Source organism: Phodopus roborovskii, unplaced genomic scaffold, assembly GCF_943737965.1.
Source record: "Phodopus roborovskii unplaced genomic scaffold, PHOROB, whole genome shotgun sequence".
In the NCBI taxonomy this organism is placed as follows: domain Eukaryota; kingdom Metazoa; phylum Chordata; class Mammalia; order Rodentia; family Cricetidae; genus Phodopus; species Phodopus roborovskii.
In genome coordinates, this window is record NW_026126755.1 from 670,569 (window position 1) to 683,716 (window position 13,148).

Consider the following 13,148-nt stretch of genomic DNA (forward strand, 5'->3'; position numbering starts at 1 on the left):
TTGTTGTCCATGATTTTCCAGACATTTGACTCCAACCCATTACACAGAAGCTACTCCTGTTTTGCAACAGCATCAAGTCCCTTGCCCTTATCATAGACCTGCCCCATAACAAGCTGCTCAGAGAGACATTACAGTGTCATAAGCAACTTTAAATTGTATTATATCATATAGCTGAAGTTTTCTTCTCCAGAAAAGCATAGTTCTACCACTGTGGCAATAGGTCACCAGATTTTAAAAAGTAAACCAATGATGTATGAGTGGCCTGATAAAGCAAAGCTTTTACTTAGGTCCTCATGCAGGGATGAGAAACATTCTTAGAAGAGATAGTAACAACCAGGGGCCTAGGCCTTGAAAGATTTTCCTAAGGGCCTGGTGTATTGACAATAATACACAGAACCTCATCAAAACCCAGGTATTTGCATGGGAGAGCTGGCAATTATATGGAACAAAGCCTTTGTGGACAGGTTGCTTCAGATATGTAGCTATAAACTACATAGAGCTATGGTTCTCAGTCCCAAGGCCACTGTGGTCTTATTCAGCAATGATCATGAGATATCCTGTATTCCATTGTTTTAGTGGTGTTCTCCTGAGTTTGTCCCATTGAATGGGTTTCTACTGACTTCATGTCCCCTTTCCTTCCATTTCCTCTGTGGGAATAGTACACAAGTGTCTATTCTCCTTAAGAAACTTTTCATGGGACACATCTCCCTATCCCAGCATTTTTTTAAAAAAAATCTTTTCTACATTCTACATTTCCTATCTATCACATTTCCCATCACCTTCACCTCAGGATCCTATATGTGGAACAGGTCCTTCAGTGTCAGGTATCTGGTGTCCTTTAGGAACAGTACTGGGAACACATTTGCTGTGTAATACTCCCATCTCCCTAAGTAGCTAGACATGCTCTCTTCAGACTCTACTGAAATTGTTCACTGTGTAAAATGGAGCTTGAACCAAAAGCCATTTAAGAAGGATAGCATATATGAAAAGAAAACTATGTCTAGGCTGGCTCCTCTCTGAATATTTTCCAGAGATAGATACATGTTATGTTTGAAATATTTGTCTTTATGGATCTCCTCTGTGGGCGAAGTGATTTCTCCCTGGGAATGCATATTAATGCTGCAACAGATGCATTTGCATCCTGTTAGAAGAATGTTCATGAGACAATGCCTTATGTTGATGCAGGAGGCATTGGTTTCATTCTGTTGCTCTCCAAACAACGGCCTTGCTGTCTTCTGTACTATACCTTCAAATTTCTTAAATTACTGTAACACCTAAGAGAGTTAAATTTCCATTAGAGTCAGGTAGCCAACTATCCAGTGCAGTCACAGGAAAGGCATTTGCAAGTGGAATATTGCTTCTGCCTTCAGTGCAGAATAAGGAAAATTGTTTACATTGCAGGAGGATTCAGGGTAAGCAACCAGGTGCTGAATTCACCACTATGAAAAAAGTACATGACTGTGGTAAGTGGAGTGATTTTGTTATTTCCCAGCATGTTTTAATCTCTCATGTGTTTGAACACAGACCAGAGTATGTAGGTGTACAGTTTGTGAAGGATGAAATGAAAGGCAGGGTTTCTCAGTGGCTAGTGTTGCCACTTTTGTGGGTGGAGCTTCTTTCAGTGTCCATCAGTCATCTAGGAGGAAATGGGTGGTGCCAGCAGCTGGCCTGTCTCTCTGTTAAAAAAGCTTTTTAATGAGACATTTTAAATGCCATATTCTCTTGATCTCTGAGCATTTGAGGGCTGTCTGACTGTTTAGCATAACTTAGTATACAAAATATCCCTGTAATTAGTCTGTTTTAAAAACTGGATCCAAGCTGAGCGGCTGTGGAGGGATACTTTACTCAGGGCCCTGCAGCCTGACTGTAACTGGTTTTTACTTAGTAGGTTACAGTTATAACCATAGAGGACAAAGAGGTAGAGAAAAACTCCCTCTGATAATAGAGGCTTAACCTTAATAAGCAGCTCACAGGAAAGACTGGGTGGCATAAATATTTTGTTGGCTTGAAATAGACATTTATAACCTTAAATGTATACCACCATTAAAAGGCACATAGCAATTTAGAAATATTTGAGACTTAGTACAGTTTAAGTTAGCTTACATTTACATAAAGTTAAATTTAAATCAAATGTACATATATATTAAACAGGACTGGGTAAAAAATGAGAAGGACCAGAGTGTGAAGCTAAGTATGACATAGAGGAAAGTGACCATGCATTCTTGGAACTCTTCAGCCCAAGAGTGTGGCCACATGATAAGCTAGAGTGGCAGAGGGTTATTCGAAGATTGTCAGCCCTAAAACATTGCCAGGGCCAACAGAGGCCAGAAGGAATCAGCAGTCCCAGAGCAGAGCAGATATCCCGCCCCAGGCAGTATGTCTTCCACCAGTGAGGAATGCACCAGACCTTAAGGAAATGGGTTAAAATTTAAAAGGGTACCTTACCTAATTGAAGCCTTGTGGGGTGGTATTTCCAGTGAACAGGGGGAAGGGGTGAATGGAGGCAGACTACTGGTATCAGAAACAGGAGTGTCTCTGGCTGGCTGCCCAACAGCAAACAGCTTCCAGTTACCCTCAAGGAGAGCCTGCCTGGGTTTCAGCACCAATGTTGTTCTTTTGCTGTGCAGCTAATGCCTAAGAAACACAAACACGAGACTCAGTGCCCACGTGGAGTTTGTTGAGAGAAGGGAGAGAAAGAGGGGGTAGCTGGTGGCCAACTGAAAGCAGGAGAGAGATAGAGAGGGGTGTGGGGCACTTGCTTTAAAAGGGGAGGCTTGCACATGTGTAATTGAGTCCTCTGGCAGCCAGGTAAAGCTGGAGCCATCAGGTAATGCTGATGTAGCGATGGCAAGGCCATGAGGCTACATGCCTAAGCAGTCACTAACCACATTGACTAAGTCACTAGTTAGCCACAAAGCTAGGTTACTAGTTAGCCACAGTCACTATGTCTCTAGTTAGTTACACACAATATATCACTACTTACCCACCCATATTAAGTCACTAGTCAGCCACATAAATAATTTACTAGCTAGTCACAAGCACCAAGAAAATAGTCAGACACACACACACTGAGAAAGTAGTTAGCCATGCACCTATGTATTTGGAGATAGGAGTGACATGGCTGGACAGAGAGAGGAAGATAAGGTAGAGGAGCGAGAAGAGCATGCCGTGAGATGATTTTGTTTGAGAAGTTAGTCTGAGGGATCGAAGCAATAGCAATCTGAGGAGGCAGTGTGAGGACAGGAACACATCACTTGTCTGAGAATAGGTAGAGATAACAACTCTAGTAGCCAGATGCTCTGAATCTGTGATCCTTCAGTTTTCACCTTCTCCTCCCTGTTAGATTACTGTGAGTTTTTATTATTAAGATCTATTAGAACTTGTGCTGGAAGTGATGTTCTCTCTGTGGAGGTGTGATATTTCAAAGTCAATATAGGTAAAAATTTTAAATTATTAAAGTATTATAACTTTGTTTTTTCAAAATTAAATTGGTATCTTTTTAATGTTTTTAATTTGTAATTTTTTTATTATACTTATCAAACCAGTTCCCTCCAACTTACTCCCACCCTCCTTCTTCCCCTCCCAACTTCCCAGGCACCCAGCCATTCTCTCCTCCCATCCAACCAACAATATACACGTAGGTGGATGCCTACCAGGAGGGTTCATCTAAATCCTTCAATTCATTTTAAGTAAACACTAAAATGTCTCTCCTGTCTCAAGGTTAATGGAGTATCCATCCATGGGGATTTCCCCCCAAAGTGCTTTTTGCAACAGGGATACTTCCTGGTCCCACTCTCTGCAGACCGTTAGACTGCACAGGCCTTTTAGCTGATACCCATGTTCAGGGGTCTGTGTCAGTCCCATGTTTGATTCCAAGCTATAATTCTGGGGCCCCATTAGCTCCTCCTTGTTAAAATCAGCTGTGTCTTTGGGTTTCTGCAATATGGTCTTTTCCTCCCTCTCTGCATATGGATTCAATTTTGGCTCATTGTTTAGTTGTCCAAGGTTGCTTCTGTTTCCATCAGCTACTAGATGAGGTCTCCATGATGGTGCATAGGTTAGTCATTTCTCTCATTGCCAGCGAAGGGAATTTATGGTAGCCTTTACACTGTTGCTCAAATTGTTAGTTGGGGTCATTCTTGTAGGGCTCTGTACATTTCTCTAGGTTCTGTTTCCTCTTCTAACCTATAATGGCTCCCTCTTTTATAGTCTCTTTCTCTCTTTTCTCTCCTCTGTTCTCCTCTCCTCTCTTCTCTTCTCTTCTCTTCTCAAGTCTATTCCTCCCCTGAACAAATGTTCCTGGACCCACAATCTTTCCTCTCCTCCAATTTTCCTTGTGCTAGTTCCCTCTCCACACACTACCAGCCAATACCCACCCATATGCTCTGAGGACCTTGTCCCATCCTGCTTCTGTGAGTGTCCTTATGTAAAACTGTTAGAATCCTCCATCTATCTTATTTTCTCTGGCAGTTTGATTTGTAGGCTGGTGAACCTTTGCAACATGTCTAAAATCCACATATGAGTGAATACATACCATGTTTCTCTTTCTGTGATTGGGATACCTCATTCAGGATGGTTTCTTCAAGTTCCATCCACTTGTGTGTGAGTTTCAAGATTCCATTGTTTCTGCCCACCCCCACAGAGTAGTATTCCATTGTGTAAATGTGGCAAATCTTCTTTATTTATACTTCAGTTGAGGGGCATCTAAGTTTATTCCAGGTTCTTGCTATTATAAATAATATTGCTATGAACATAGGTGATCACAAGTCTTGGTTGCATGGATTGGGATCATTTGGGTATGTACTTAAGCGGGAGATTACTGGGTCTCGTGGTAGACTGATTCCCATTATCCTGAGAAACTACCATGCTAGTCTCCAAAATGGCTGTACAAGTTTGCATTTCCACCTGAAGTGGAGGTGTGTACCCATTTCTGCACATCCTCTCAAGCATAAGTTGGCATTGCTGTTTCTAATTTTAGCAATTCTGACAGGAGTAAGATGGTATCTCAAAGTTGTTTTAGTTGGCATTTCCTTGACAGCTAAGGATGTTGAATACTTTCTTAAGTGTCTTAAATCATTTTTTATTTCCTCTATGGAGATTTATATCAAATACAGAGTCTCTGTATATTAATTGGTGCTGGCACAGCTGCGGGACAAAACCAGCGGCGGGCGGAAATCCTTACTCAGCATTTTTTGAAGATGCTTTCCTCATCCCATTGTATACTTTTATCTGTTTTGATAGTATGTGTGTGGGTTAATATCAGGATTTTCTATTCGATTTCATTGAGGTACTTTTCTATTTTTGTGCTAATACCATGCTGTTTTCAGGACTCTAGCTCTGTAGTAGATCTTAAAGTCAGGGATAATGATCCCTCATGAAGTTCCTTTATTATGCAGGTTGTTTTGGCTATTCTGGTTCTTTTGGTTTTCAATATAAAGTAGATATTATACTTTCAAGGTCAGTAAAAGATTGTGCTGGGATTTTAATGGAGATTGCATTGAATATGTAGATTGCTGTTGGTAAGATTGCCATTTCTCTATGTTTTTTCTACCTATCCATGAGATTGGGACATCTTTACATTTTATGGTATTTTCTTTAAAGACAAAAATTCTTATTATATTGGTCTTTCACTTCTTTGGTAAGTGTTACCCCAAGATACTTTATGTTGTTTGTGGCTATTGTGAAGGGTGATGTTTCTCTGATTTCTTTAACAACCCCTGTGTTGACTGAATATGTAATGGCTACAGATTTTTTTTATTCAATCTTGTATCCTCATACTTTACTGAATGTATTTTTCAGCTGTAGGAGAATACTGGTAGAATTTTTTGGTTGCTTATGTAAACTATCATATCATCTGAAAATTGAGAAAGTTTGAGTTCTTCCTTACCTATTTGCATCCCCTTGAATTCCTTTTCTTGTCTTAATTCTTTAGCTAGCCCTTCAATTACAATAATGAAGAGATATGGAGAGATAGGGCAGCCTAGTCTTTTTCCTGATTTTAGAGGAATCACATTAAGCTTCTCTACATTCAGCTTGATATTTCCCATGGGTTTACTATATATTGCTTTTATTATGTTTACATAAATTCCTGTTATCCCTGATCTCCCCAAGACCTTTAACATGAAAGTATGTTGAATTTTGTCAAAGGTTTTTTCTACATCTATGGAGATGATCATGTGACTTTTCATTTTCAGTTTGTTTATATAGTGGTATATTTGATATATTTTCATATGTGAAACAATCCCTGCAAGCCAGAGATGAAGCCTACTTGATCATAGTAGATGATTTCTCTGACATATTCTTGGATTCAGTTTTCCCATATTTTCTTGAGTATTTTTGCATCAATGTGCATGAGGGATATTTGTCTGTAATTTTCTCTCTTATGTATGGCTTTGTGTGGATGGGCATCAAGGTGATTGTAGCCTCATAAAAAGAGTTTGGTAATGAACCTTCTTTTCTATTGTGTGGAACAATTTCAGGAGTATTAATATAGCTCTTACATGAATTTTTGGTAGAATTCTTCACTGAAGAAGGCATCTGGCTCTGGGATTTTTATGTTGGAAGGCTTTCCATTATTACTCCTACTTTGTTAGTTGTTATAGGTCAATTTAAGTTACTTGTCTATTCTTGATTTAATTCTGGTAAATAATAGTTATCCAGAAATTTGTCCATATCCTTTGAATTTTCAAATCTTGTGGAGTATAGGTTTTCAAAATATGACCTTAAAATTGTCTGCATTTCCTCAGTGTCTATTGTTATGTACTACTTTTTGTTTCTGATTTTGTTAATTTTCATGTTCTCTCTATGCTTTTTGGTTAGTTTGGATAAACGTTTCTCTACCTTGCTAATTTTCTCGAAAAAATAACTCTTTGTATAATTTATTTATTTTTTGTATTGTTTTCCTGTTTTTTATTTATTGTTTTTTAGAGACCCCCATTTCTTTTTGGGTCTGCTGCCTGTCCCACAACTATAACTTGTGGAACAGGTTGGTCTTGAACTCACAGAAATAAGCTTCCATCTGCCTCCTGAGCACCAGCATTAAATTCATTTGCCACCACCACCCAGCTTTTAGTACCTTTTTAAATGTCTTCTTTAAAAATATTACTGTTTTTATCTCTATTTTGCTGTACTCCTATGTTTCTTAGATTTTAATTATTTCATTCCTTTTCTCAAGTAATGCTGATTATTGATTTCTGTGTAGAGCAAAGTGTCTTCTAACTGTGGCTTGTCTTATGCTGTGTAATTGAGAATTGTTTTGAACTCCTAACCCTGCTTCTCCTGTACAGTGCTGGGAAGAAAATCCTACACTTCGTTCCAGTTGGGCCCTTGCCTGGTCAGGGAGAAGGAAAATAGACCAGAAAATGAGTGATCTCCCAAGATCTCTGATTATTGTGGGGTCTTAAAAATGAAGAGGGATTTGTGCAGTGATTGAGTTCATGTCCAATTGGGTACTGGTGGAGTCACAGTGCAGAAAGGGAGAGGCAGGATGGAAGCTGAGAATTCCTCCTTCAACAGTAGTTGAGGTGAGCAATGTGGAATTAGATAATCATTCCTAGAAAATCCATCATTGCTTTGGAGGGCAGTTTCTTGGAATCCACAGATGAGGGTTATCAAGACTTTGGATAGAGGAGAGACCTTATCATGTATACAAATTGCTATAATTACAGTATTTAGCCAAAACCAGTCTGGGTGAACTCTTGTGCACCATGTAACAGCACTATTATTATTTTTTTGTTCGTTTGGATGTATAGTGTGAGAGAAAAGGTTTGATGAATACTTGGTGTGCTCTAAATGAAACCCCTAGTCTCTGGAGAATATGGCCATGAAGCTATTTTCAGCTTTTCAAAATATTTTTTTTTAGATCATAACTACATCATATCCACATACACTTTTCTGCCCACAAGCCCTGCCATGATTACTCAGTGTTCTCTAATCCACAGCCTGCTTTTCTTAAACAGGAGTTTCACATTAAACACAGTGAATATTAGAAGGTGTCATACTTTTGGCTGCAGTATTTCCCAGCTATGAGGTAAATGGTTACTGACCAGTAACAATGAGTGTGTAACAAAATGTGCACACAAGGTACACTGTGATTTTAATAATGAACAGCTTGACTTCCAGGACAGTAGAAGAATGTATAATAAAACACAAACTTTCTGGATTGGGCCGCTATCTGCTGGGTGGGTAGTGCAGAGCTACAAGGACTATGCAATCTGAGTCATTGATTTCTGATTCCCTGGTAGTGGGCTGCAAAATTTTAGGTCCAACTGGGTGGTCCCAGCCAATGCTGGACTCTGAGAAGCCTTCTTTCCATGATTCTCTTTTCCTTATGCTCTATCGAGTTGTAAGGAAGAACACAGGTTACACTATTCTGAGTGTAGGGTTTTCAAAGCATGTCTGCTCATATGTCATTTTGCAAAATTTGTATGGACCATGAGACAGACTGGGGTTCTTTTGGTCCATGTGGTGACCTGGTCATTTACCCTTGTCCTCTGAGCCTTCCTCTCCATGTGTTTCTTGGTTTGGGGGAGACCCTGCAGCCCTGGCATGGGTGTGTGTGTTGCTTATTATATAACTGTCCAGTGTGCATATGCATGCAATGCTGTTGGTGTGCAGTGGGGGCTGACGCTGGATAACTGAAGGTCTGATTTCTTGAAGTTGTGAATATTCCATTCTACTTTCTGGTTTGCCTTATAAATATTTTAGAATGTAGTAAAAAATGGTGATGCAGATGTCTCTCAGCAATACAAGATTATAATGTTTTTAACTATCTGCTACCAAGAGTTACAATTCTGTGTTAAGTGACATTTAATTCCGGTGTACAAAATGTGTCTCTATTCTGCAGAGATATCTCAGGTGTGTATGGTTTTGGGTAGGGAGTTAGGTCAGAATCTTCACCTTGGGCCATAAACCACTTGGCAGGAAGTTGATTTTAAATTAATCTCCCATGTTGTTTGTGGAGTGCGCATCAGTGCGGCTAGGTTTACCTGAAACAATAAAGGGGTATAAAGGTCTACAGAGCCATAGGAGAAGGGCAGCTCCTTTTGCATGGAGAGCTCTAGAACAGGGACATCCTATCTTGGGAATAGATATCCATAGCTACAGGGTCAAAGGTGTCTAAGGGTCACTTTTAGTTGATTTCATTGGACTGTTGAAGTCTGTGTTTATTTAATCTCTGTACACATGTATCCATAGATATTTGGATAACAATGGTCAAGATCTCACTTTTCTTGGCTAAGTTTCTTTTGTACTTTATATTAATAGTTGATATTTTTTGACCTTTGCTCTTGGGTTATTCTCTCTATCTCTTTTATTCTTTTACACATATTATACATATTTTGATTATTGTTGCTTTCTAGTAAGTATAAAAGTCATATTATGTTAGTTTGTGTACTGTGTTTTTATAATTCCATTGAGGATTCTGAGTATTTCCAAAAAAAAATGTTACTGTGCCTTTGCAATCTGCATTTTGTTATTAATTGTTGTTCATTGTCATTGGATTGTATTCATTTCATGTTACAAAGTTACCATGTATAGGATCTTAAATTCTGATACTTCATGTTCTGAAAACCATTATATAATTCTTTATTTATTTTGGTTTTATTGTTAATCTGTGGAAGAGTTTTGGTTCTTCAGATAAAACATGTTGTGTATTTTGGCAAGAGACTCAGCACATCTTTTGGGGATGACCAGAGTTCAGATACTTGCACTGAACTTCACATCATCATCTACATCCCATAACCTGTATACTTATACAAACCATTTTCTCTCAAACTAATACATACAAAATATAGAAATAAACTTGATAAAATGGTAAAGATTAGTACTATCAATATTATTAGCATAAATTCTAGTCTTGTACACTACAGTTTAGATTTGACACACTGCACTGGAAATCAAAACATGGATTCAGATATGCGATTAATGATGAAAGATCAGAGAAGCAGAGCAGTCAATCCCTAGCTCTTATTTCTACTGAAGTACTCATACCAAAGGGGTGGGCAATTCTGATACTAGGAGTCTTCCCTCAGAAAACAATGAGCTTTTGTCTTCTTCCTCCTTATATTTCTTTCTCCTCCCAGCCATATCTACCTCCCAATTTCAGGGATAAAGGAATGAACCACCACTTGTCTCTCTTTCTCTTTTAGACTGGATCAATGTGGTGTAGCCTGGGGTGGCCATGAAATTACAGACATGCACCTGATTATGTCTCCCAAGTGCTAGGATTAAAGGTGTACTCCACTATGGTCTGTCCTCTATGGCTAAGCACTGCATAGCTCCACATTCTATTCTTAAAGCAAGTTTGTGTTTTGTTTATATATGTTTATGGTTGAAGAAGAGAATCATTTCAGTCTGCATCATGTAATGATCGGTGTAAGCTCTGCACATTGCATGGAGAGAGAGTTTGAAATTCTCCTCTTTAGGAACAGAGCTGGGTCGTCTACTGATATCATGGGAAAGTTACATTGAAATTAATTTCTGACATGCATTGTTGGCTTTTGCCTTTGGTTCCAGCACTGAGGAAGTAGATGCAAGTGAATCTCTCTGATTTAGAAGTCAGCCTGGTGTACAGAGTAAGTTCCAGGACAGTAGGGGCACAAAGAGAAACTCTGTCTCAAAAATATAAATAAATAAATAAATAAATAAATGTATCAATAACTATTAGACAGTTGATGAAAAAAACTATTTGAAAACAACAACAAGATTAATATTAATAATTAATAAGGAATTCACCAGCACAGTTTACTAAGCAAGGAATAGGATGGCAGGAGCCACAAAGGGAAATTCTGCCAAAAAACCCCAAAAACCAAATAAGTTACTATTTGTGCAGATCTCTGAAATGTCTCGGTCTGGAGTAAAAGCCAGGGCCAAAGGAGGTGCTGGGCCTCGTGTGTCTTTAAGAACACTCTAACCCTTGAGGAAGAGCTCTTGTCAATGAAGCCTCACTAGCCAATCAGGTACACTGAGACAACCCACCAGTCTCAGGTATGGAAGGAGACTTCCTGGAGCCATGCTGCAGGCTTGCTTTTATATCAGATCAGGCACCAGAGGTTTGAATGGTGCTCTGTGAGTGCTTCTGGGGAATGGAGGACAGAAGCTGCAGCATGGTGAGTGAGTGGATTCAGAGGTTGGTATGGGGAGTCATGAATGTCTGTTTTGCAGGCCTTCCAGGAGGATGCTGGGCTTGAATGTGCTGTCAAATTCAGTGTTCTGTAGGGTCTATTGTGGTCCTAGGAGCTTCCCCAACCAGGGTGTGGCCCAGGAATACTTTTCCTTGTGGGCTGCATCTGTGGAAAAGATTTCGATTATGCAGCAAGGTGAATAAATTCTTTGAAGTCAGCTCCATTATGCTTTTGGTGCACAGGGTTGGCAAGTTACCAAAGAAGGAGAGGTTCAGTTTGTCCAGTGCCTTCCAGAAGCTTTGCCCTTCACATCTAAAATTTAGGGGTCAGATACATGCAGAGTTATTACCATTTTTTTGCCATCAAAATAACTTAACTTCTGTTGTTAAGAAATGAATAGAAAGATCATATATTGCATATCATTCCCATTTCCCTCTCCCTCCCTACCCCAGTGACCTCCCCATCCCATCCCACATACATTTCTCTGGGAGGCTGAGTTCTTTAGGAGGATTCATCAAAACCTTTCAAGGCATTTGGGTTTGGTGCTGGCCCTCCTCCTTGTCTCTAGGCTAAGGGCGTAGTCACACATGGAATTAATTTTGTGTATGCTCTAAATGGCATTCTTTTTCTTAAATACACACACACACACACACACACACACATATATTGATATATTTCTGGATTTTTTTAAATTTTATTTAATTTTATATAACAGTCCAATTAAATGAATACAAACATTTATACACAATATTTGGGAATTTGGGCGTCGTTCTTTCCAAACTACTTCCTGCTGGTAAGGGGGGCTGTCTTGGGGGATTCGAAGAAGATTCAGATATCCTGGCTGTAGTCTGTAGGGCTGTTTTGTCCAGCTGTTTTGAATGTAGGATCAGCTTGTACTCTGTTTCAGGCGGTCTGGTGTGAGCAAACCACATTAGTCTGGAAGGAATCCACATCTTTTCATTTTCTGTGGAAACAAAAATAGAAATCCTTTTCCCCAGTAACTTGTCCTTCAACTTAAATTTTTGGAGTCAAAGCATTTTTTTTTTAGTTTAATATATTATTTTATATGTCGATCCCAGTTCCCTCTCCCTCCCTCCCTCCCTCGTACCCTCCCCCAAACCCTCCCTCCCTCCTTCCCTCCCTTTTTACCCTCTCTTCCCTCTCACATGCACTCTAAACACCCTCCCCTCCCATCCCCCCACCCCAATTCCATATGTAGGGGAGTGCCATCCAGTTGGGGTCATGTAGATCTGACAGGTCCTGTGAAGTATGGACTAGGGCTTCGAGTAGATAAAGACAGATTAGAATAATGAAATAATCAGAAAGTTACATCGTCCTTCACACCAGAGTACCTCAAGATAGCACCAAACTTCAGAGTTCACAGATGATATAATAAAAAAATTAATGATTAAATCTTTAAATATGCAAGTAGTTGAACATTTTTGCATCATCAATCCTGAGCAGACATGCCAGACATGATAATATATGCTGTCATCACAGATTTTTAATATTCTATATGTTAATAATGAACTTATCAGTATGTCTTGCATGAAGAAATCTGACTGGCCTGACATCATCACCAGCTTCTGAGATATTTACATTATCTTGGGTATTAACACCAATTGTCAATTTAAATAATTTAATTATGTAATTAGATTATCTGTTGCACTTGAGACGATAAGTGCTACCGAATTCCAGGTATCATGGATGCTGTAAGCATGGTTTCATATAAATAAATAACCAAATATTGAGTTGATGTAACATCATCCACTTACCTAAGGTTGCTCCAATTAGACTTATGAACAATGTGGTCCTCATTAATATCAACAATTTAATTACATATTAAAATTAGATAGTCTAAAATACTTGACTCCCACATTGTGGAACAATAATATACTGATCATGGATTATCTAATGATCTATTTTAAGAATTAAATAATAAAATCAGAGGATGAAAGGTTCCAATATTCTGGGCACACACAAGTTGTCTCTCACTGGACTCACACAAGATTGTGTGAAACTCCA